General features: G+C 48.2%; 1 protein-coding gene across 1 annotated transcript in view; it reads left to right on the forward strand.

Moving 5' to 3' along the window:
* The first annotated feature begins 801 nt into the window (after window positions 1-801).
* The window catches only part of SNPH (syntaphilin), a 38,125-nt gene continuing 14,510 nt past the window's right edge, over window positions 802-24,416 (forward strand). Inside the window, exons 1-2 of the mRNA XM_060079170.1 lie at window positions 802-856; window positions 1,101-1,207. The gene's annotated coding sequence lies outside the window, so the exon portion shown is untranslated. The remainder of the gene's footprint in view (window positions 857-1,100; window positions 1,208-24,416) is intronic.

Here is a 24,416-nt window from a genome sequence, read left to right on the forward strand (position 1 = left end):
TGGAGCAGATAAGAAACCAGGCCCAGAGAGTGAGTTAACTTATCTAAAGTTGCAGGGCTAGAAGTGGAAACGCTAGGCAGAGAGTCCAGTTTTCTTTACTTTTCCCACTTGTTCTTCCTCTTCTTCCCCTGTGATAGTGGGTGGAAGACAGACACAGAGGGGAAAGGTGTATAATAAACACTTACTTTAGGTTGTGACTGCATATCTTTCCACCTTTCCAATGATTGACCATCTTAATACCTCAAGGAAAAACATTTTTGTTTTCACTTATTTATGATTCTTGCTATCATTTTTCTAAGTAGTCTGAGTGCTGTTTGCATTAAATACTCAGAGGTACTTGATTTGAGGAGTGAAAAATGTTCTCAGAGGAATTCGGATCAAATTACTATTTAAGCCAACCGTGTGACAGGGAGTAAGACTGTTATCATCACCCGATGTTACAGATGAGAAAGCTGAGGCCCATAGAGGTGAAGGGGCTTGCCCAGGGTCACACGACCTGTCAGTGGGCCAACGTGCTCTCCGCCAGGCCCCGCCGCCCAGCTCTAAGTACAGGCCGGTGTGGAGGTGGGAGAGGCCCCTACTCCACGCATGCTGGCGTCTCCTCCTGCGCTCTCTGGAGCAAGACACTAACTATCTCTTTAAGAAGGAAAGTGAAGCGGGCCGCTTACGCAGCTGCCGGCGAGCCGCCGACTGGCTGGTCCCCTCCATCCACCTCACCCTCCCTTCCCCTCCCTCCCTCCCTCCCTCCCGGCAGCCCCAACCCCGGCGAGCACCCAGCTAGCCGCCTCCAGCAGGGGCTCCGGAGAGCAGTTCGGCGGCCTGGGCAGGGCAGCCGAAGCCATGGAAGCCTCCGCAGGTGATGACAGGAACCTCCGGGCCCGCCGCTCAGCTGTGCCGCCGCAGCCCAGAGTGCCAAGTGCGGGGTTGGGGGAGGGGAGGCGCGGGCCCCGCAGGGGAGCGGCCGGAGCGCCCGGCGGGCAGCCGGCCCTCCAGGCTTTCCGACCGCGGCGGCCCAGCTGTCAGCGGCCGGGGACTCGGCTGCCCTCTGTCCCCGCCCGCGCTCACCCGCCCCTGTCTGTCTGTTTTCCCCACCGCCGCAGGTTGCTGATCTGGGCCAGGCAGCTGCAGCAGCGACTGCAGAGGCGCTGCGCCAAGCCGGGCCGGAGTGGTGAGAGGCGGCGGGGCTGCGGAGGGCGAGTGGACTCAGGTGAGGAGGCCTCGGCGGAGCAGGGATGGGGGCCTGCGCTGCACCGCGGCGGGCGGCGGGCGGGGGCTGCTCTCTGCGGTAGAATCCCTCAGAGGGCACCAGCCGAGGAGGGGTTAACTGTGACTCATTCTTACCATCCCTTCATTCCCCTACATCCCTCGAAGCGCCCCACCACCACCACCTAGAAATTCACTAATTAGAGGATGCTGGTGGCAGCAGAGAAGATGCCCAAAGTGGGCTATTTGGAGGATTTTAGGGATCACCCCATTCCTATTTGTTTTCCTCTTACAGCATTTGACAAACATTTAAGCCTCTTTCTTTCTTGGAGGAGGTGCAAGAGTACCTGGGGGTGGGGGAAGCAGGGAACCCCACACCCAGCCCAAGGTCAAGTGCCAATGACTGCTTCCTTCCCTTATTCTCCCCTGAGAAGAAAAAAAAGTCCATGACCCCTAGAGTAGGAGATCTAAGCCTCAGTCTCCATGGATTCTCCACAGGCTGTGATGGTTTCTCCTTCTGATCCTTGGCAGGGAGCTGGGCTGTTGGGAACACCTCCTAGCCTGGGAAGCACCCATATTCCCTTACTCAACCCAGCAGATTGAGGAGAGGCCTGGCGACACACTGCCTGTTTCCTCTGCCTTCTCTGCTCATCTGGAGGTGGGATGGGCTGGAGTTGCTTCCCAGAAAAAGGTGGTCTCTGCAGGAAGGGTCGGGTAGGGAAAGTGCCAGAGATTGGGGTTCTAGTCCTTTAGCTTGCTCGTAGGCCACAAGTAGCCATCTTAAAATTCTGTAGGCGTGGGTGTCTGTCTATTAATCTGTTAAATTCAGGAGTTGGATTAGATGGTCTGTACAATTTTAATATGCCATTCAAGCAGCTCTTACCTGTCAGGGGGACATCCCTATTAAAGCAACCCAGAATTTAAACTTGGGTCTATGAAATAATTGGGGTTTCCTCGGTTGATCTTTTTCAACTTGAGACTTCTCAAGTGAAACATTAACTGTGTGGGCCTCGTGGAACTGGAGGTATCAGACAGTCCTATATTGTCATCTCTGCGCCATCACTGGGATGACCTTTGTCAAGTTACCTCCCTTCCCCAAGCTTCAGTTTCCTCATCTGTAAATCTGGGAAGAAGGGTACGTATCTCAGAGGGTTGATGTAAGGATTGAATGAGACATATATGAAAGCGCTTAAAATAGTGCCTGTGCCTGGCACATAGTAGGTTCTCAGGGACACAGGAGTTGGGAGATAGACTGGAGGAAGAGAGGAGGGGTGGCTGCTCTTTGTCCTGTTCTCTCCCACCTCCCCCACCCCACCGGTCTCTTTTACATCCCTGCGGATGGTTCCCTGCCAGGGGATAATGAATGCTGGAGTGTGTTGGGCTGCCAGGCTGAGGGGCCTAGGAAGCAGTCAGGAGGTACAGACATTTCCACTGCAAGGACACTGACGTCATTCCAGCAACGATGGTCCCAAGGAGGCATATATAGCCCAGCACTGGGTTTGGAAAATCTTGGCATCCGAGGGCAGAGTCCCTAAGGGAACAGAAGCATCAGAATCCTGTGTGCTGGCAGGGAGGCAGGGACCGTGGCTTTCTGGTTTCACATGGATCCCACTGCTGCTCCCTAGCCCTCCCAGGAATCTCTCATTGGAATCTCCATGAGACAAGGAGGTCAAGTTTTTGGTGTCTGTATTTTCTATTCTCTATCTTCCCTCCTGCTGTCCTGTTCAGCCTTTCATTCATCTTTTCTTGCTCCAGTTTATTTCAAAGATACATTCTGCCACTTGACAGCATGATAAAGAAGCCTCCCCATAGGGTGGGGCAGGGCATTTTACTGCTGCACCATTTGGGCCAAAAGAAGTTATGTCCCCACCTGCCCTCAATCCCCATTAGATTGTGAGCTCCTTCCAGTAGAGGCATGGACTTTTTCCTCTCCGTGTCTCTAATCTCTAGCCCATGGCTAGGCATCAAGTGGGTCCTCAGGAAGTGTTGAATCAAATAAGTTGGAGGAAATTATGTCCCTAAGCCAACCAGGTTAGGGAGAAACTGTGAGAATGTGTTGACAGTGTAGGGAAAAGCATTTTAAAGTATAGGGTACTGCGCCAGTTGTTGACTGTGGTTATTTATTGCTCTTACTGTTATTATTGCTATTGCCAGGGGCCAACAGTCGTTTTACCTTCTCCTCAAGTCAGGCTTGAAGGGACTTAGATGTGCCTGGGGGGTGTGATTATGTTGACAAACAGATAGTTCTGGCTGGTGAAAGATAAGCATGAAGGGAAGAGGATGGGGAAAGAGTGATTCCAGCCACTTCCTGTGTTTCGGGGAGGGGGCAGATAAGGAGAATCAAACGGGCCAAAATGGACATGTAGCAAAAAATCAGGAGACCCAGGTCCCAGGTCTTGTTCCACCACCACGTCAGTGTGTGACCTTGGGCCAATCACACCTCCACTCAAGACCTCTGGGTCTCCAGCTATAAAACGAGAAGGCTGGACCACATGATCCCTAAGGCCCCTTCTGGTTCTGACATTTTGTCAAGTGGATTTTGTTAAATAAAAATGAGACAACTATTATTACTCTCAGTATCATTTATGGAATAGCAGACCATTACATATTTCAGGTAATCCTCATAACAGATTATACCACTTTGAAAGATGAGGAGACTGAGGCTTAGAGAGAGTGACTTGCCTAAGACTGCACAGCTCGAAGTGGCAGACTTGTTATCTGACAGCCGGTCTATCCGACTTGAAAGGGTGAGCTCTTGCAAAGGTTTCACAACCTCCCCTTGTCATCACTGTGAATTGTGTGTACACTTGCACACGTGCATAGGGCGTTGGAGGAGGGAAAGCTGTGAAGGATTCGTGACAAAAGATCAGGCATTTCCCCAAAGGGATTGTTGCAGGGGACTTGCTGGGTTGAAGAGTGTGTAAGTCAGTGCTGGAAAGTCTTCTTTGCACTGTGAGCTCTGCTTTGCTGATGGGTGGTGGGTGCCCCTTTACCAAGGAGAACAGCCAGGAATGAAAGACAATCATGACAGGCACACTTTTTGAGCTCTTCCTATGTCCTGTGCTCTGTTTTACACAGGTTCACTTACTCCTCAGACAATCCTATAATGTAGGCACTACAGTTTTACCCATTTTACAGGTGCGGAAGCCAGGGCAGTGATGCGAAGGATCTTGCCCAGAGTTACACAGCTAATGTGTGGTAGAACTCGAGACAGTTTAGCTGCAAGTGCACTGTCCTGAGGGTTGGAAAGGCCGCTTTTAGTCCGAGCCCTCTCACTGACGGAGTGATTTTGGATCGGCCAGTTTCCTTCTGCATGTCACAAATGGGCTGGATGCATCTATGGCTCTAAGGGGCCTAAATGCTGCCTTATCCCAGCACAGGAGTGGAGGGGATTCCTTGTCTAGCTAAACATGTATCAGCCTTTGTTTATTATTTATTTATCAGGCCCTAGACCAAGTGCACAGGATAAAGGAAGGAGTGAGAGGCAGTCCCTAGTTTCAAGAAGCTCACAGCTAACAGAGGGAGACAAATATCTAAATGTGTAGTTATGATGAACCATCTAGGAGCTGTGATAATACTGATGTGGGTGTAATGGGACAGGGAGGGGGGATGGCCTTTCCTACTCAGTGGGTCAGGAAGGTGAGGGTGATGCCATTTTCTGTGTTGAATTTGTGTGTAATAATAATAATAATAATAATAATAATAATAATAATAAATGTTCTACCCAACTTAGGACATTTCCAAACAGTTCTTGGCTCTTGACCCCAGCAACCCAAAAAGTGGCCACAGAGTCTGAGGGACCATCCAAACTCACTCTGTGACACAGTTCCAAAGGAACCATCCATTTGTCTCAGGTGGGCCTGAACCTTCCCTGTCATCAGAGGCCTCTAGAGGCAGGACTCTGAGGCTTCTCTTGGAAAGCCTGTCTAGTGCCTGTAACAATCCAATAGGCTTGGGAACTTCTTTCTCATGTCATTCTTTCACCTCTCTGGAGCACCTGACCCCTGGAGAGATGAAGGCATTTACCCAAGATTACTCAGCAAGGCTGGGATCAGAACTCTGGCCTAATGGAATTGCATTTCTGAGCCATATGTGGATCTTTCTACATCTGGGTCACCAGGGACCTAAGGGGCTGTTTCTTCATTTGATGGGCAGCTTGCACTGAGTGGGAGGTTTGATGCAGGTGATGTGAAGCTTGAGCTGAGAGGGCCCTTATATAGGATGAGGCCTGTGTTCCCAGGCTGCTTTTTACTGCTTAGTGGAGAGATATTTATGAAGCGTTTGTCACATGCTAGCACCTCTGAATTGAGGTGCTGAGCCAACCAAAAGGGAGCATCTGGGAAGCAGCCTGGTGCAGTGGAAAGAGCCAGCGCTGCGGGACTGGGAGACTCACCTCAGCTCTGCCAGGGCTCCCTGGGTGGCCTGGGGCGAGACTCTTTGCTTTTCCCCACCTGCAAAATGATAGTCAGAGGTGGTGATCTCTAAGGGCTCTTCAAGTGCTGACTGGCTAATAATTCAGTAACTCTTCCTTCTGTTCCAGAACCACTTTAGGGGGTACAAGAGTATACAGATAACTGTAACTTGAGGAAGAATGAGATAAATATAACAAGAGGAATGAACAGATGCTCTGTGAGTTTGCTGGAGGGAGAGGGCTTGGGAAAAGCTCAGTTCAAAAGCCACCTCTTCAAAGATAGGATGAGTTGTAGATAGAGGTGGGGCTTTTTTGAACCAGGAGGAGTAGCAGAAACATGCTATCATTCTGTGATAAGAAGGCTGTATAGCAGAGCAATGGTCCTCAGACGTAGATTTCAAAGATCAGTACAGGGGCTTCCCTGGTGGCACAGTGGTTGAGAGTCCGCCTGCTGATGCAGGGGACATGGGTTCGTGCCCCGGTCCGGGAAGATCCCACATGCCGTGGAGCGGCTGGGCCCGTGGGCCATGGCTGCTGAGCCTGCGCGTCTGGAGCCTGTGCTCCGCAACGGGAGAGGCCACAACAGTGAGAGGCCTGCATACCGCAAAAAAAAAAAAAAAAAAAAAAAAAAAAAAGATCAGTATATTTGGGAATGTATCCTAGGTTGGCCAACTTTTTATTCTGCCAGGCAAAGACACATGACACTAGTTCTGTTTACTATTACTATCATATAGTGAGAGAAAGAACATTTTAATACCTTTAGCCCCAAAGTAAGAAGGTTATATAAAATCAGAAAAAAGTATTCCTTCAAACTGAATGCATTTTGCTTTATTAAAAACTCACTGCATTGTCCATACTTTTGCTGCAGACCAGTGTCCTTGTGTTTGGCTCTGAAGTCAGGCTGCTTGGGTTCGAATCCTGGCCAAGTTACTTTTTCTCTCAGAGCCTCTGCTTCCTCATCTGTAAAATGGGGACATGATGCTATCTACCTCATAAGGTCATTAGGAGGTCCGCATGCCATGATAAAACATGAAAAGCAAGGGACCTCAAACCCTGTTGTCTATGTTGGGCTCTTTGGGGGTGATGGCAAATTAGAGAGTCCTGCTTGAAAGAGGTGGCTGCTAGCCTGCTCTCGCCACCGCTGCCATGCAAGAACTTGGGCCTCATATTGTCAGATCTTCTCATTTGTAAGAAATCTGGATGTTTGTGACATCTCTTGATTTTTTTAATGTGGCCAACTAGGAAACACTTTACAACACACGCATTAATGTGTGTCTGTGTCAGGCCATCTGTCTGTGTCCCCTGAGGTACAGTGTTAGATGCCAGATGCATAGTGCTCATAGTTGTCACCTGAGGATGAGGGCGGAGAAGGGAAACGAGGCTGGAAGTGCAGGCCTGGGCCAGGGATGCCCTGTCTGCAAGGCAAGGGAACATATTACTTTGGCCACTTGTGATCTTCTGCTTCTGGGCCCCCAGCTTCAAAGGCCCGATTAGTGCCCCTTCCCTTCTGGCAGCACTGTCAGAATGGAGCCTCTGGAGACTGAGGCCTCCGGGCACCTCTGAGCCCCCTTGAAGCTGTCACTAGTTGGCCTCCCTATCACAGGGTCTCTGGAAACTTGGTGGGCAGCCTCAGAAGAGGGAACTTGGCTGATGTGAAGCCGGCACAGAAGCCACACTTGAGAGGCAGGCGTGAGGAGAGGCTCTGGCAGCTCCTCGGTGGGAGAGGTGCTTCCTGTTCTCTGGAAGCCCTGCTGGTTCTGCCCCTCTGCCTGGGTTGTGATGAGGTCTGGACAGCAAGTGGTCTCTCTGTAGAGAGCTCTGCCACACAGCCACCACCGAGGAAAAGCTGGGATCTGAGTGTGGAGGAAGCCTGGAGCCTTCTCAGAGAAGGACCTCAGAGGAGTTCCCAATTAGCAGGAGGGGCCCCGCTGACATGCTTTCAGGACATTCTGGGATTCAGACTAAAGCCACTGAGGACAGTTTACATTTTTATGGCTCTAGTTAATCAAATATTCATCAAGCACCTACTGTGGTCAGGCTTTATCCGGGCCGCCGTGGGAGAATGCAAAGAAGTATTTCCATCCATTCATCAGCCAGTGTGTACAGTGTCTGCTCTGTAAGCAGGCCCCAAGATGTGGTCCCTCCCCTTAGGGAGCTTTTTAGGCTGATAAATATATATGGATGGTACATGGAGCCTGGCTCATAGAAATATTCATAACAGCTGCTGTTCAATTGTGTGCCTTCTGAGTAAAAGATACTAGCCAGAGTACCTGCTTTAAAGAGTGGGTACTGGGATGGAATGGAATCCTCATCTGAAGCACTCAGCACTGTGCCTGCCACACACTGGTGCTCAATAAAAGGGTAGCTGCATTATAGTTAACTTGGAAAACTGGGCAGATCCAGAAGAAAGGCCAAGACACAGATGGGTCAGAGAAAACAAGAAGCAAAACAATTCAGGCCCACTTAGCATATGTTATCCTCATTTTATAAGTGAGGACACTGAGGCTCAGAGAGAGGAAGTCGTTTGTTCGGAGTTACACAGCTGCTGTGTAGCAGAGCCTACACTTAAATGCTGGTCAGTTTGGCATCGAAGCTATGTTCTTTCTTCTAAGCCATATTGCCTCTAAAGAAGTGGTTAATGAACAAAACAATAAAACTACCACATTCGACAGGGGAGGCAGTGCCACCTGGTGAGGTTAGGAGTTTTTATAATTGAGGAAGCTGGGACTAATGGAAAGAAGGAACTGGCCAGAGTTATATAACCAGGAAGTGGTAGGGTTGGGACCCCAATCTAGGCATACTGGACATGGCTTCGCACACTGCTGGGACAGAATAGTAGCCATTGAGGGTAAAGATAGTTGTCTCCAGATACTCAAAGTTCAGTCACAGGAAAGAGCCCAGGCTTCCATATGCCCTCAGGGGTAGACCCCAGACCAGCACTTACAAGTGCCAGCCAGGGAGGAAAATTTTGGCTCAGTTCTAGGAAGAACATTCTAAATTGAAAAACCATCTAGCAGGGCTTCCCTGGTGGCACAGTGGTTGAGAGTCCGCCTGCTGATGCAGGGGACACGGGTTCATGCCCCGGTCCGGGAAGATCCCACATGCCGCGGGGCGGCTGGGCCCGTGAGCCATGGCCACTGAGCCTGCGTGTCTGGAGCCTGTGCTCCGCAACAGGAGAGGCCACAACAGTGAGAGGCCCACGTACCGCAAAAAAAAAAAAAAAACTAGCAATGAAACAATATGTTTTGAAAGCTAGCTCCTCATCTCTGAGCAGCTCCCATAGGTCTGGATGTTCTAGAAGGAATTCTTGCAATGTAATGGGGTTTGGAATGGCTGTGCTTGACAGTCTTACAATCTAGAGGATCTGGAATTCTAGTATAGGACTGGTCACAGGTGATGCAAGCAGTGGGTACCACTGGCGACCCCAGGAGAAAGCGTAACTGTAGGCTGGAGCTATCTGAGAAAGCTTCCTGGAGGAGGAACTAGAGCAGGATCTAAAGGGCTGCGAAAAGGGAGAGGAGTAGGACTGGGTAAGGTGAGCAAGTCGTAGGGCGGTGAGCCCGCCAGTCTAGCTGGGCTGTAGGGTTAGTGCTTCTCAGCAAAGGGCATTCCCCTGTTCTCTGTTGTCACCTGAGGATGAGGGTGGAGAAGGGGCTTTTTATTTATTTATTATTATTTTTATTTATAAATAAAATTTACTTAAATAATAAAATTTATTTATAAATAAAATTTACATCTGCTACTTGTTAGCCTGGGACCTCAGACAAATTGTCTTACCCCCGGGCCATGTTCTCATCTACCAAAGAGGGATCGATCATTCCTGCCTGAAAGGAGAGCGATGATCTGCTGAAAGGGCCTGGCACACAGCAGATGTCCCCACAAATGCCCCTCTTCTGCACGGCCTCAATCGCTTCTCTGCCCACTGGGTCCCAACCCTTGTCCAGGTGAATGATAAGAGGGACACCACATACCAGGTGCAGGGATGTGTGACTTAGCACATCCTCCTACCGCTCTGTGAGGAAGGTATTATTATAGAAGAGGAAACTGAGTCACAGAGAATTTAAGCAACTTGTCTGTTATATGCGGCCTCGCTACCAAATATCTGATTCCAGAACCCACCTTCTCTCCACCCCTTTTTCTCTCTTTGCTTTTTCATCCTCTTTCTCTCCCTATTTCTGTTCTCTTAGGCCTGTGAGTATCCATTCGTCCCTCCTCAGCCCTTAGCTGGGCTCTTACGAGCAAGATTACCAGCCCTGGGCCTGATTGGAGTGAGCCGGCCTAAGAGCTAGAGAAAGGCATCTTGTTACTTCAGAAATGTCCCTAAGGGACCCTTGGTCACATTCTATCCCAGGTCAGCAGTATTCCCTCCACGGGCCTTTCCTTTCTACCTAAATTACTTTGACTCACCCCAGTTCCCTCTGCCTGAAAGTTTCTTCCCACCACTACTGCTATCTCCCCATGTTCCCATTTGTCTCAAGGCCCGGCTCACATGCCATCTTTCAGGGGTCCCTCTTCATCAGCTCCTTCCCAGAGCCCAGGCTCCTAGTCACTAGACCAAGGTCTGCACTCTCAGAGGATGGAGAGCACCTGACCCTCCATGCCCTTCCGTTCCCTGCCCTGCAGAGAGCAGCCCATGCTGGGCAGTACCCAGGGCCCAGCCTGGAGCTGTAGGACGCCTTGAGCCGACTCTCTGTTTTGTGGCTGCCTTCTGGAAGGAAGGGGGGTGGGGCCCGTGCCTGGGAGAGGATGGGCTTCAGAGGTTGTTAGGACTGGCAGGAGATCGCCATTGTAAGGAAGCCCAGAGGCTAGCCTTCAGATGAAGGAGACCAGGATCCAGGCCTAGGCAGCGTCAGACCCCTCGCCCTGCTCTCTGAGTGGTCGAGACAGAGAGTATGGACTTTGCAGGTGGACATGCTTGGACTGCCATTTTGGTCTCGACCATGGACTTACTTTGTGACCATGGGCAAGTCACTTGATTTCTCTGACCTTTTGTTTCCTCAGTAGGAAAAATGGGCATCATAATCATAATCCCAGCCTGATAGGAGCAAAGCTGGGTAGAGAATTAAACTAGATTAGAAATCCCATATGTGTAAAGCCCCCAGCACAGGGTTTAGCACACAGTAGGTGCTTAATAAATGCCAGTGCCCTTCCATCCACAGTCAGAAGAAAAGAACTTTATAACTTCTCTAGTTCTCCAAAGATCCGATACATCTTCAGTTGGTAGTGAGCTCCCCTCTCACTGGAGGTATTCAAACTGGGTCTGGGTGACTGCAGAACAGGAATGTTATTCAGAGAAGTGAAGCTTTAATCAGATGGATGTTGGGCTTTGAAACCTTCAGATTCTTTCCTGCCCTGAATTTCTGCAATTCTGTGAAGACTTTGACTCAGATCTCATTAGTCAGGTATTAGAAATCAGTTGGGGTTCAGCTTGGATGTCTGCTTAGCACAGATACAAGACAGAATCCTGCTGGAGTTATGAGCTTTCTCCCAAGAGGTGGCAAGGCTAGAAACAAAATCGGGTCCAAGAAGAAGAGTTCTCATAGATCCTGTGAAGGGAACCTGGCTGGTATATTTGGGGCATGAAGCTACATGTTTAGGCTGAATTTTGGGAAGGCTACCCCATGGCTAATAGCATGAACTGCCCAGGGCAAGGCCTGTGTTTGATTTATCTCTGAATCCCCAGTGCCCAGCGCAAGCCAGGCACACAGGAAGTACTCTGGACGAATAATGAGCAAATGGCAAGTAGCCTTGGTGTTTCTCACAGATGGAATCCTGAGTTGAGAGACTCTTAGGACTCCCCTGGAGGCCAAGTGGCAGTTTCATACTCAGTGCATGTACGTCCGTGTGTCTGTGTCCAGGTCCCAGGCTTCCCAGAAAGACCCGTCCTGCTTCCTGCTGCCCTGCCTTCTTCTCTTTCCCCTGCCCCTTCCCCTCCTTCCAGCTTTATTGACGTACAGACAACATACATCAAGCTGCACACACTTAAAGTGTACAGTTTGGTAAGTTTTGACGTAGTATGTAACCCATGAAACCATCACCACAATTAAGATAATGAACACATCCATCAACCCCCAAAGTTTCTCTTGCACCTTTGTAATTCCTTCCTCTCATGCCTCCCTCTCCCCTCCCTTGTCCAGGCAACCACTGATCTGCTTTCTGTCACTATCAATTACTTTGCATTTTCTAGAATTTTGTATAAATGGAATCATACAGAATATAGTTTTTGGGAGGCGGTCGGGGTCTGACTTCTTTCACCCGGCATGATTATTTAGAGATTCAAGTTGTTGTGTACAGTAGTTTATTCCTTTTTATTTCTGAGTACACATAGTACACCATTGTATGTAGGGGTAAACCATGATTTGTTTTGCCCTTCATCTGTTGATGGACAATTTGGTTTTTTTCTAGTTTTTTGTTATTACAAATAAAGCTGCTGTGAACAATTGTGTATAAGTCTTTGTATGGATATACCTTCCTGTTCTCTAGGGTAGATACCTAGGAGTGGAGTGGAGTGGCTAGATCATTTGGTAAATATATATTTAACTTTTTAAAAAACTGCCCAAGTGTTTCCAGAGTGGTTGTGCCATTTTACATTCCCAGCAGCAGCGTATGAGAGCTCTGGTTTCTCTGCATCCTCAACAGTACTTGGTATGATCAGTCTATTTAATTTTAATCATTCCAATAGGTGTATAGTGGTATCTCCTTATGGCTTTAATTTGCATTTTCCTAATGACTAATGATGTTGAGCATCTTTTTGTGTGCTTATTTGCCATCCATATATCTTTGGTGAATTATTTGTTCAAGTATTTTGCCAACTTTTAAATATTTAACTATTTGGCTGTTGGTCTTAATATTATTGAGTTGTAAGAGTTATTTATACATACTCGATACAAGTTCCTTGTCAAATATATATTTTGCAGCTATTTTCTCCCAATCTGTGTCTTGCCCCAGAGAGCCCTGTGGGAGTTTCAGACTCAGCGTGCATGTGTATGTATGTGTGTGTGTGAGAGAGAGAGAGAGAGACTCAGAAAGAGACTTGCTTCCTGAGAGATTGGAGCCTCTTAATTCAGTCCTTCTCTACTATCATGTGGAGTCACAGGACAGCACCTAGAGGTACTTAAAATTTGCACATCTCCACAGCTTTGTTTTGCAAACAGGGGGCCTGAGTCCCTGAGACCATGGGGTGTAGCGTCAGAGCCCACACAGACCCCTGATCTCTAGAGGAAGAGGGCCCATGCTGGGTGCCTTGATGCCTTTGATTCCGGTGACACTTGGTGAAGCAGGTCACCTTTCTCCCTCACCTTGTCTGTACAATGGGCATGGCACTGCCTTTCTGTGGGTGAGAGGCAGGTGCAGAGCTCTCAACTCCAAGGACAAGGAGCGTGTCAGCACCATCTATTGTCACAAAAGGCATTTGGGAGACAGAGGAGGAGGAGCCATATATTCATTAAGGAATGTTTGTTGAGCTCCACTCTGGGCCAGGCTCGAGATGCACTGGCTGGAACAGTGCAGGGCAACCTGCTGTGCTCTGGGTGTGTGGAGCCTGGTTGAGGGCATCACTACCTCTTCTGCCAGTGCCCTTTCACAGCTCGCCAGCAGTGCACATCGCTGCTTAAGCCAAACACCTCTGTGTCTGTGTGTCTGTGTGTATGTGTATGTAGACTTAGAAACCCTAAAAAAGTGGAAGATAGTGATCCACAACGGATGTGTGTAAACAGCCTGTGTCCTCCTGGTATACCTGGTATAACAAAAGAGCACGTGCAATGGGGCCACCGTGGCGAGAGCTGTGAACTCTGTCTCCTGTGGAGCCACACATGGGCATTGATGCTTGAATTGAGCTTGGAAGATAAGCAGGTAGAAGAAGCTTGGAAGGGCTTTCTAGGCAGAGGGCACTGCATAGGTGAAAGCATGGTGAATCCATGAGGTGAATCAGTGAGGATATTTGGGAAGATGTGATGGCAGAGGCCAGGTGGTCCCACAGCTCCATGAGGTGGGGGCATTCTCTCCATTTATAGATGGGGACACTGAGGTACCAACTCAAAAGAAGGGTGCCCTCAGGCCTGTGGGTCAATGGCAGAGCTGAGCATACGGGTTCCCAGTTCTGTGCTCTCTCTCCTATGCTGGGCTGTGTCCCAGGGGAGATGGACGGTGGCCTTGAGGCCATTTTCCTGGTACTAGGTTGACTGTGCATGGGGTTCTCAGGTCCCAGATCACCTGGTTGGCTGCCTGACTTCCTTCAACTCGTGTTTGCTAGCCCTTGATTCTGAATCTTGCCCTGCTCCTGGCACCTGGGAGACTGAGCCACTGAAGGCGTGATGCCCACTTCTCTTTCGGCCCTCGCAGGCTAAATGACAACTAGCCAGACTCTCAAGCCCGGTGCCGATGCTCACAGTGCACAGGCCAGAACTGCCAACACCACTCGGGATACTTGTATGTTTTAAGCCGGGTATATTGCCGACCCTGAACAAAAATAGGGTCCTAGGGGCTTCCCTGGTGGCGCGGTGGTTGAGAGTCCGCCTGCCGATGCAGGGGACGTGGCTTCGTGCCCTGGTCCGGGAGGATCCCGCATGCCACGGTGCGGCTGGGCCCGTGAGCCATGGCCACTGAGCCTGCACGTCCGGAGCCTGTGCTCCACAGCGGGAGAGGCCACAACAGTGAGAGGCCCGCGTACGGCAAAAAAAAAAAAAATAGGGTTCTGTTATTAAGCGAGAAGGGGCATCTCCCCCACAGGAAGGCATCACCCCACGTACCCAGAGGCCTGGGCATCATCACGGTTCTTCCCTCTCCCTGGTTTCCCACGGCCCATCTCTTTTGGTCCCTGTCTACTCCCTAAATTTCTCTCGAAGCCATCTTTACTTCTCTCACTTCCTGTCCTCTTCTCCCGTCTTGGCTTTCCTGGTGCCCCTCGTCATCTCTTCCAGCCCATTCTCAGCAGAGCTGGTACAGGGTTATCGTCTATAATCTAAACCTGACCTCGTCCTTCCTCTGCTCAGAACTTTGTCTGTAGGCTCAGAAGTGCTCCCCCAGTGCCTGGTCTCCTCTCTGCTCCCCTTTGTCCCTACACTGTCTGGTCTCGTGTACCCAGCCCCTTGTATCTCCCCTTCTGCTGCATGTTTCTGTAATGTTGACCCCCTCTCCCTGCACTGAAGCTGGAATGCTCCTCCACAGACAGCTGTGCATCCATCTGCAGAAGCCTGCTCCTGAGCTCTGCAGAGAGGCTCCCTCCGTCCTCTGCCCAGCCCCTCCCTGACACACGCTTTGATTACTGGGACTATTGTGGAGAACCCAGCGCACATAGACACTTGGTAAACATTGACTGAAATATCCCTGCCAGAGCTGCTACACAGATAAGAAATACTCTGATTAGGAGAGAGGAGAAGCTTGAGGGGACCTGCTTCCAATCTCGGAGCTAGGCCACTTTCGAGCTACGTCTCTCCAGGAGGCCTCAGTTTCCCTCTTTGCCATGTGAGGTGAAGACACTTGTCACAAGGCCAGAGAGAAACAGAAAGACCATCTTTGGTAATTCCTGTTTTGAGCTCGAACTCCTTGCCTTTCAGGAGGCAAGGCTAAGTGCCTGTGGTTTTGTCAAGGGGAAACACAGCTGCTGTGCATATGTTATGGGGGGAGAATCAACTAGCAACTCAGCCCTTTAGAAAAGCAGTTTGGCAGCATATTCATACTTTTTGACCCTATAAATCTACTACTGGGGATCCTTCCTAAGGAAATAATTCTAAATACAGAAAAATAATTATGCATGAAGATGTCTGTTGTAGCATTCTTTTTGATAGTAAAAAAGTCTGTATGTTCAACAAAGGGGGATGTTAAGGTAACAGTGATGGACCCATGAAATGGACTACTATACAGCCTATAAAATACTTCTTATAAAGAATATGCCATATCATGGGCAATTCATAAATCATGTTAAATTTTTTAAAAAGATATAAAGTTGCCTCTCTACCATGTTTATAACTATGTAAAAATAACAAAACCCACCTCCAAAGTAGTTTTTCTTCTATGCTTAGAAAAAAGCTAGGAGGAGCAGCAGTCAAATTAATCAGTGGTTTATCTCTGAGTAGCAAAAATGGAGGCTTTTAAAAAAGAAAAAAAAGATGTGTGCTACTTTTATAGCTATAATAATAACATTCATAAATAGAACTATATTTAACATTTAAAAATTACCCAGTTGGAGCTAATTCCGTGACCTTCTTGGGGTGAATTATTCACTTGTTTCTGGGCCTTGGTTTATAAAATAAGGGAAAGAAATTACTGCTCATTGGGCAGTGTGTGCCAGGGCTCTTCACAAGCATTATCTGATTAAATCTTCACAGTTGAAACCCTGTGTTGCAGATGAGGAGGCTAAAGCCCATGGTCAGTCCTCTGCTGAGACCTAGGTTTTCCAGCTAGATTCTGCTCTAGGAAAAGCCCCTGCTCTGCACACCTTCAGGGGGGCCCCTGCGATTATGAAGATCTTTGCCTGCTCAGGGGAAAAGGCAGGGCAGAGGGACACCTGAGAGCCCTGTGTCAACAGAGCCGGGGAGGAGTTTATCTTACAGGGTGGGGGAGGCCGGTGTTTGCCCACAGGTGGGAAGGAGAGCTTTTTGCTGACCGCAGCCAGAGCTGCTGGTCTCTGCTTTACCTTTTGGTGCCAGCAGCCTTTTCCTGAACAGGATTTGCCCCTCAGCCCAAGTCCCCCGTTCTGTGTTCCCAGCCTCCTGTGTGTCCAGCACCCTGGGTTCAGAGCTGCAAGGGTTCAGATCTCAGCTCCACCAGTTTACCTGGGGCCTTGGGCAAGTGCCACCCCTTCCCCCCCGACCTCAGATCCTCTCTCTATAAAATGGGATTGGACTAGACTGGAGATTCCAAACTCCAATGCCAGGCAGCTAACAAACAAAACAGCCCAGGTAAAGAGCACAAGTGCAGGTAAGAACTGGCAGAAAGGCGCCACTCCTCAGCCTCAGCCCATCACTGCCATGCAGGAATGCAGGCACAGAGCTGCAGGATCTTTGGGGTTAAGACAAGCTAAAAATCTGGGTTTCTTTAAGTATGAAATCTCTCAAGTTATAAATGTTGACTGAAATTAAAATACACATACATGCAGGCCAAAGGAGAGTGGTCTTTAGGCACGATACAGCCTATGGGCTGCCAGTTTGGGACCCCTGAAGTTGCCTGTCTCTGAGCACCTTCTGGCTTTGACCTTCTGGTCCCTGGCCTCCTGGCCTCCAGGTGCTCCTCGAGGCAGTGCTGGGCAGAGGGAGGCCCAGGCCTGCGAGAGCAGGGAGGCCAGTCTGCTAAGGAGGGGGAGGCCCTCAGCTTGGCTCTCCTGGGCCCCATACATGCCCTGTACAGATACAAGGGCTTAAAAGGCTCTGTCCTGCTGCCTGCCCCAAGCCCTATCCCTATCCCTATCCCTGCGCTTGGCAGCTTGACCTGCACAGCCCCACTTTACCATCGTGACAATGATTAACCTCACGTACATGTAAGGAAACTAGCCCTGATTATGACAGGCCTGCAGGCACACAGCTGCCTGCTGAGCTGGGATTTGAATCCAGGAGTGTTTGGCTCTACCCCGTGAGCTCCTGCATTTAGTCCTCACGGCCCCCGGAGGGCTCGGCTGGTGCTGGTGCGGATAGCAGCGTTGAGTACACGGAGCTGAGCACACAGCCGAGTGTGGTTGTACGTGTACTTGTGCATGAACACAACCGGACCTGTTGTGTGCAGATCTGGGCACCGGGCACCTGTGCTTGATACAGTCAGTTCTTGTTATTTGCAGTAGTGATGTTCTATAAACCAGCTGTGAACCCTGAATTAGTACAAAACCATTGCTCCTGAGGGAAAAGACAGAATTAGGCTCCTGGGAGCCTCTGGTCACAACATTTTCATCAACCGATCAATACATAACCTTGTTTTATTTATTTGTGTTTCTGTTTGAAGACTCCTTTAATATACATTGTTGATACATTCACATTGAATTCGTGCCAACAGCACTATAACTCACACCTGGACGAACCTTATCTGACACTTATCTTCTCCGTAAGGCACGTCACAGCCTTCCTGAGCTTAGGAACACTGGACAGCGCTTCAGCACTATGCTTGCGGGACATTTTAAATAGCAAAATTACCCCCCCACACCAGCAAATGTGTGCCCTATGTTTTTAGCATTTTGCTAAAACATATGCTAAAAACATAGCTAAAAACATAGCTCTAAATAGACCACAAAAAGGACACTTGTTTATAGTGTAAGACAGGAACCAAGCTAAGTGAAGTGTGTGCATTTTTGATAACTGTGTACTCCTGGAAACTGTTCAGTTTAAAATACTATTTTTTTAAATCAATTTTATTTAAAAAAGAAAGAAAGAAGAAAAGAAATGAAACGAGAGGTTGCCTTGTTCCACTCAGCTGGGAACATGGGCATCAGGCAACTGAAATTTTTCACCACTCTGTGCATTCCACCCCTCTGTGCATTCCACCCATGACTGTGAAGGAACTGGGTATTGATTTGGGGCTTATGAATAAATGTTAACAAGTAGATGATTCACAACTACAGAATCTGCAAACCATGAGGATCCACTGTGATGTTGTATCTTTCACTTTTCTCTGAGGGCTGCTGTCAGGATTTGGGGTTGTTGACACAACAAAGCGGATTTTCTGAGTGCGGAGATGTAATTTAGAGGGGCAGCTGGAACCGTTTGAGTTCCACTCTCAGTATTACCACCTACTTGCCACGTGCCCTCCTGCAAGTTCGCTGGTCTGTGGAGCCTGAGCTTCCTTGGTGGTAAAATGGAGGGCACACCCCCTAACATGAGGGTGAATTGAGAGGATAAATGTGGAACACCCAGGACAGTGCCTGGCAAGAGGCTGATTAAATGACAGCTTTCAAACTGTGCTCTCATGCTTTCCCTTAAGATGCAGATTTTAAGAGTTTTGTACTCAAGACCCTGCTAGATACTAAGGATTTGGAGATGGATAAATCCCTGGCTTACAAATCTAGCAGGAGAGACCAGCCCACCTAAATAGGACGCCATGTGTGAGAAGGACTCTAATAATATAAACTAAGTACTTCAAAGCTTTTTTTGCCCCTGTTTTGACTTGGCACGAGTGATATCAACCCAAGTGAGTGCAGAACCACTTATTCATCCAGCAAATATTTGTTGAGGGCCTGTGGGGTGCCAGGCACTGGTCTAAGCACTGGGAACTAAATTAAGAACTAAATGGGCAAATATTCTTACCTTCCTAGAGCTTATATTCTAGAGACAATAAACAAAGTACATAAATATATTAGCTGTTGCTAAGGACTGTGGAGAAAATAAAGCATGGGGAGAAAGAGACCCCTGAAATACAAACTATTATAATATTTCAGATGAAGATTTTGGAGTGAAATAAAGCTGTAACATATATGAACAACATTAAGAACTAGACTATTTAGGTGAATAAATAAATACTGTTTATGGAGTGCTTTCCCTATGCCAGGTCCTTGCTAGGCATTTAGCATGTATAACTGCTCATCGTGACTGTACTCGTGCACAATATCTGTAATTAGCTCCATTTTACAGATAAGAAGACTGAGGCTTAGAGAAGTAAAGTGGTATTCCCACTGTCATAAAGATAGTGGGTGGTGCAGTTTGGAATTCAAATCCTGGCATATTTGAGCCCAAAGCCATGGTTTCTTTCTGTTAAATTAGGCTCCCAGCAAAGGGGAAATACTCATTCTGAGACAAAGGGATTTTAATATAGACATAGATTTTTACAGAGTCTCCCTTTGAAAACGTTTTAAAATGCTCACTTTAGCTAAATTAAGGGGTGGAGCAGCTTCTCCAGAGTAGGAGGTCTTTTGGGGAGAGAGGTTTATAATTACCCACCCTCTTTCAGCAAGTGTGAGCTATGTTGGGTGCTGTCAAAGGCCCTGGATCTTAGTGAAGGCAAAAGAATTCAGCTTGATGGGGGAAGTGCCACTGGAAATCAGTTGGACAGGAATCAGCTGCTGAGGGTGGCAGGGAAGCTGGCAGCTGGAGAAAGAAAGGGGATCTGGGAGGAGAGGTGAAGGATGCTGATTTGGGATCAGCATGGCCCCTGGGATATACAGGAACAGTTGGGTGAACTGGGCCTGTATCTCCACACAAAGCCCCCAGGAGCCTCAAGAAGATAGGTGAGACTTGGCTTCCAACAGGAGCAGCATGCCCACAGTGGCTGGTGGGATTGGAATCAGCTGGCCCACCTTCAGTCTCACGTCCCCTGTTCCTACAGCTCACATTGTGGCCTTTGGCAAGTCATCAGTTTCTGCTTAGAAAATGTGGCAGTTGGACTAGATTGTCATGAAATGCCCGGAGAGAGAGCGAGAATGAGAGAGAATGCAAGAGACAGCGTGAGTTTATGTGGTTCCCTGCTTTGGATTCCCAGGAAGATAGAGCTCTCTGATCTCAGATTGGGTGGGGGCTATCTCCATGGAAAGGAGCTGTGGTCCCAGGCAGATCAGATGACATCTGAACATCCCTTTAGCCCTTTGGTCCTTGTGTTCCATGGGTCCTTCAATCTCATGTCAGCAGAGCACAGCACATACAGGTAACTTGGCTGAGCTCTGAGCCCACCATCTTTCCTTTATCTTGGGATCCTCCTTGCCGATTCACAATAGGCAGTCCTCTATCCCTACAGCAAATCACATGCAATAATGTTTCTTTTAGCATTCATTTTAGGGAGAGCTTTATGTCTCCTGAAGAACTAGTCTGCTTCCCACTCTCCCCTAACTATAAGAACAAGAAGACTGGGCATAATTTCTCTTTTTGCTTTGATGGCCAGGAAGCTCAGAGTGGACTCTGAACCTCGTTATTGCTGCCACGTTTGCATGTGTGGTCAGGCTGTGGTATTCCCTTCTTCCTCAGGCCTCGGTTTCAATGTATAGTTTACTGTGTCATTTGTGAGCTGCCTTAAAATTGGTGAGACTTCTGTTTTACCCTTGGCTTTCCTTCCATGACTTCTTTACTCAAAAAGCCGCCTTTTGTTCTTATTTTATCAGACTTCTGCCTGGATTCAAACAGGGGTGTGGGGTGGGGCTGCAGTTCAGAAGCTTTGTCACTAGAGTCAGGAGGTGAGCTCCCAGCCCAGGCTTTGTGCTCCACTTGCTGAGCAACTTTAGACATATGGCATGCTCCCTCTGGCTTTCAGTTTCTCTCTGTAAAACGATGGGCTATGACAAAGTCTACCCAAGATTCTTTCCATTCTAGAATTCTGTGAGTGTGTTAGCTCCCATAGGTACTTAGGGTAAATGCAGGGGAGGGGTGGACACTGACTCAAGGATCCTAAAAACCACAGCAGAGATCTGAAGAAAAGAGAGAGTCCATAGGGTCAGAGGCCCCATCGTATGATGCTTTAAAGCTGGAACCTCAGGAGGAGGCGGTGGCAGGAGAGGAGCCAGGCTGCGGCTTGACAGCTCTATCAGCCGGGAAGCATGTGCTGTGGCCAAGGTCGTTGAAGGACCTCCACCTGCCAGGAGCCACTTGCCAAGCAGCTGCCAAGCTGGGGCTAGCACCAGGGCCCCTCTGGCACAGCTGTGGAGGGATGGAAACCAGCGTCGCCCCTGCTGCCCCTCCCCATGTAGGAGGCTTGCCAGGCATTGGCCTGGAGAGCCACCCCAGGGCAGTCGGCCCGGCAGAGGGTGCCAGTAATTTCAGAGCCGCCACCTGGGCTTGCTCGGACTTGCCCTAAAGCAAGGAATAATACCTCTGAAAAAGGAGAAAATACCCCCTCTAAGAGGTAGTGGTAGCAGTAGTAAAGGCAAGAAATGTTCTGTCCTCTGTTTGTCTAGAATTCCCCCGTTGCTCCATTCATTGCCTTGGTTGGATAAGGCAGGGTCAGGAGGGTGGTTCCCACTGAACGCATGAGGCAGCTGAGACTCAGGTCAAGGTCACCGACAGGGACCATGTGATGTGGCCTGAGGAGCTGAGGGTCTCTCAGTGCTGGGCTCGCACAGCACCTGCGCTGGTGAGCAGGATGCAGCAGCTGTTGGAAGAGTTGAACACGGCAGTCCTCATGGTGAGGGCTCCTCCTTTGCCCGCATGGCTGATTCTTGGAGGGACATGGAGAGACTTACACTGTTTAGGGAGAAGACACGTGAAGAATTTCTTTTTCAACAATCTTCCTTGCTCCGCTAACCTCCTGTTTCTGTGATGTCCACTTTCTTTTTTTCAGGAATATATTATTTTATTTATTGTCTTTTTATTGAAGTATAGTTGATTTACAATATTGGGTTAGTTTCAGGTGTACAGCTTAGTGATTCAGTATTTTTTCAGATTATATTCCTTTAGGTTATTACAAGAGAATGGGTATAATTCCCTGTGCTTTACAGTATATCCTTGTTGCTTATCAATTTTATATATAGTAGTTTGTAGCTGTTAATCCCATACCTCTAATTTGTCCCTCCCCCTTCCCTCTCCCCTTTGGTAACCACATGTTTGTTTTCTATATCCGTGAGTCTATTTCTGTTTTCTATATAGATTCATTTATATTATTTTTTAGATTCCACATATCAGTGATATCATATATTTGTCCTTCTCTGACTTATTTCACTAAGCATAATATTCTCTAGGTCCATCCACATTGTTGCAAATGGCAATATTTCATTCTTTTTTATGGCTGAATAATAGTGTGTGTGTGTGTGTGTGTGTGTGTATGTATATATACCATTCCTTCTTAATCCAATCATCTGTTTATGGGACTTGCGTTGTTTCCATGTCTCGGCTATTGTAAATAGTGCTGCTGTTGAACATTGGGGTGCATGTACTTTTTCAAGTTAGTGTTTTTTCTGGATATATACCTAGGAGTGAAATTGCTAGATCATACGGTAGTTCTATTTTCGGTATATTAAGGAACCTCCACACTGTTTTCCTCAGAGGCTGCACCATTTTACATTCCCATCAACAGTATACAAGGGTTCCCTTTTATCCACATGCGATGTTCTGCTTTTATGGAAGGATGAGGAGCCCAGGATGCGGGGATGTAACCCCCGCATCTCCACCCTGGTATTTTAGAATCTCCTGGGAAAGTAGATTTTTGCTTTTTCATGCAGCATAGCGGTATGTGTCCCAGTTCTCTTGTACTATGAGACAGTCATGATGCAGTAGAAATGCAGGCACTCATGACCTAGACGTCCAGGTGTGACCTTGAGTGATCTCGAAAGCTCCGCAGCTTCAGGTTTCCCATGTGGCCTATGGATCAGTCTCCACCTGACCTCCCTCCACAGGGAATTTGTGAGGATCAGATGAGGTTGGGGATATGCCAGACCTTCAAAGGGTCAGTCTTAGTCGCCTGTCTCCTCCAGGCTGACCCAGAGTCAGGAGGACCAGGGCAGTGCCTGCCCTGGGCCCAGCTGCCTGAAGTCAGGTAGAGGCAGGAGGGCTGCTTCTAGTTCCTGTCCTGTCACTACTTGCTAAGCCATCCTGGGCCATTCCCTTCCCCTTCCTGGACCATGCCTGTCCTTTTACAATGGTTCATTTAAAATATATATTATATAGATTATTTTTGGTTTTTATTGATATATAGCCACATACTATAAAATCCACCCTTTTAAGATGTACAATACAAAGGGTTTTAGTATATTCACAAAGTTGTGTATCTGTCACCACTATCTAATTCTAAAACGTTTTCATCAATCCCATTAACAGTCATTCCCTCTTCCTCCTTCCCCCAGCCCTTGGCAACCGCTAATCTGCTTTCTGTCTCTACGGATTTGCCTGTTCTGGCCACTTCATATAAATGGAATCACAATATGTGGCCTTTTGTGTCTGGCTTCTTTCATTTAGCATAATATTGTCAAGGTTCATCCATGTTGTAGCGTGTATCGGTACTTTATTCCTTTTTATGTCTAAATGATATTCCATCATATGTATAGGCCACATTTTGTTTGTCCATTCATCCGTTGATGGACATTTGGGTCATTTCCCCCTTTGGGCTGTTGTGAATAGCGCTGCTATGGACATTCCTGTACAAGTTTTTGTTTGAACACCTATTTTCTATTCTTTGGGGTGTATACCCACTAGTGGAATTGCTAGATCATTTGGTAATTCAGTTTTACTTTTTGAGGAACTGCCAGACTGTTTTCCACAGTGGCTGTACCATTTTACATTCCCACCAGCAGTACACAAGGATTTCAATTTCTCTGCATTCTCGCCTATACTTGTTATTGTCTGTCTTTTTGATTATAGCCGTCCTAGTGGATGTGAAATATTATCTCATTGTGGAAAATATATATTACATAGATTTTTAACCTGCAAAACCTTTTTTTAAACGTAGTCTTACTTCAGACCCTCCATATGTAGAACAGGTACAAGAGGATTCTCTCGAGGTGAAATGGGGAAGGAGGCCTAAGCCCACCCCCTCATAGTCCCAGAGGCAAGTTCTCTAGGTGGTTTGAAGACCACTGGCTCTTGGTGCCCTCCAGGCTCTGGAATCTGAGTCGAACCACCAGAGACTACCTGCATAGCAGACGCCTCAACCCTCACACCCATCCTGGTTGCCTTGGGAGCCCTTGCAACATTTGGCCAAGCTGTGGGTTTGCCCTGCACTGTACTGGGGTTGCCACAGTGAGGAGGAGTCCAGTGGCTCCATCTATGGTTCCCGCTCTGAGGACAGCTTGTGTAGGAAACAGGAAGCGAACTGGAGAAATGCCACCACTGCCTCCCTGCCCAAGTCTAGGAAGAAAGGTCCTGGTTTTGCTGATAGTGCGGAGAAGCATAGTGGCTGATGAGGTCGTGAAACCAATGGAAGGTTTACCAAACTCCTCAGCCATGAGTAGTCCTCATAGCACTAATCCTCTGAG

Source organism: Mesoplodon densirostris, chromosome 16, assembly GCF_025265405.1.
Source record: "Mesoplodon densirostris isolate mMesDen1 chromosome 16, mMesDen1 primary haplotype, whole genome shotgun sequence".
NCBI lineage: Eukaryota > Metazoa > Chordata > Mammalia > Artiodactyla > Ziphiidae > Mesoplodon > Mesoplodon densirostris.